At 38.4% G+C, this 1,327-nt stretch overlaps 1 protein-coding gene across 1 annotated transcript in view; it reads right to left on the bottom strand.

Annotated features, from left to right (window-relative positions):
* LOC108253955 (male-specific sperm protein Mst84Db-like) overlaps window positions 1-1,289 on the bottom strand; it is a 10,598-nt gene extending 9,309 nt beyond the window's left edge. Inside the window, exon 1 of the mRNA XM_017448802.2 lies at window positions 1,093-1,289. The gene's annotated coding sequence lies outside the window, so the exon portion shown is untranslated. The remainder of the gene's footprint in view (window positions 1-1,092) is intronic.
* Window positions 1,290-1,327: the final 38 nt, after the last annotated feature.

The following is a 1,327-nucleotide window of genomic DNA, read 5'->3' as shown; positions in this document are numbered from 1 at the left end:
TGATTAATTAAAAAAAAAAAAAAAAAAAAAAAACTGTGTCACCTCTTTTTTTAGATATAGGATATAGGTACCTACATAAGACGTGTATCTTTTACTTTTATTTCTGTTTTGATGTAGATGTACACATGTGTATTACGTAGGGTCACCCATTTAGGCAAAGTCTCAGCTTAGGCAAAAGAATCTGAGTGAGGTCTACAGTTCACAGAACGAATAGTGTTAATATTGTTTCCCCTGTAGAACATAGATTGAATTTGAAATTTTGTGTCTTAAATAAGACAAAGGAAAGAAAGCGAGAGGAGAGAGAGAGAGAGAGAGAGAGAGAGAGAGAGAAACTAATGGTGGATTTCACCAATGACTTAATAGGAGATTTCACTAATGGGAGAATTTTTAATGATCCAAAAAGGAGGACGGACTCCTTTTTGGATCACTAAAAACTTCTTTTTAGATCAGTAAAAACACCTGTTTGGATGATTAAAAATTCTCCGATTAGTGAAATCTCTCGTTTAATCATTGGTTAAATCCACTCTAAGTGGAATATTAAAACTTCGACCTCACTCCGTTCGTTCAGTTATTTCAGGCTGAAATCCGATGTTTACCGGCGTGTTAACGTGATTCACGAGTGTTAACTCAGATAAATTCATGTCTGTTACCACAAATTCATGTCTGTTACGTCAGATAATTCATGTCAATTTCCACCCATCAGAATTTCCATCGGAGTTTCACCTTTTCCGCCCATCAGAATTTGGGACGGGCACGACGCCGACGCTGAGACGGGGCCGGCAACAATCGTTACAGCAGCCGCAACTCGAACCGCAAGGGCCACACCCTCCGCACAGTTTGTTCATGGAGGACATTTTTGAAGATCGGCAAAAGTGGAAGTTTTGGAGTTGAAGATCGTCCAAGGAAGAGAATTGAGGGTGGTTTTGCGGGGTTCAGAGTTCGAAAATCAAAGGCACAAGTTCGTCAAGGACACTTTTGAATAAAATATCGGAAAATTTAGAAATTGAGAGTTGGATTGGATGGAAGAAATTTTTGAAGAGTTTAATAAAATGATCGCGGGTTGTCGGAAGTTCATGGAGGACATTTTTGAAGATCGGCAAAAGTGGAAGTTTTAGAGTTGAAGATCGTCCAAGAAAGAGAATTGAAGGTGGTTTTGCTGGGTTCAGAGTTCGAAAATCAAAGGCACAAGTTCGTCAAGGACACTTTTGAATAAAATATCGGAAAATTTAGAAATTGAGAGTTGGATTGGAAGAAATTTTTGAGGAGTTTTATAAAATGATCGCGGGTTGTCGGAGTAAGAATGAGGTTTCGAATATTGGTTTGGGTA

This window comes from Diaphorina citri, unplaced genomic scaffold (assembly GCF_000475195.1).
Source record: "Diaphorina citri unplaced genomic scaffold, Diaci psyllid genome assembly version 1.1 scaffold5187, whole genome shotgun sequence".
Taxonomy (NCBI): Eukaryota; Metazoa; Arthropoda; class Insecta; order Hemiptera; family Psyllidae; genus Diaphorina; species Diaphorina citri.
Note: the sequence above shows the minus strand (reverse complement) of the source record. Positions and strands in the feature narration are given on the sequence as shown.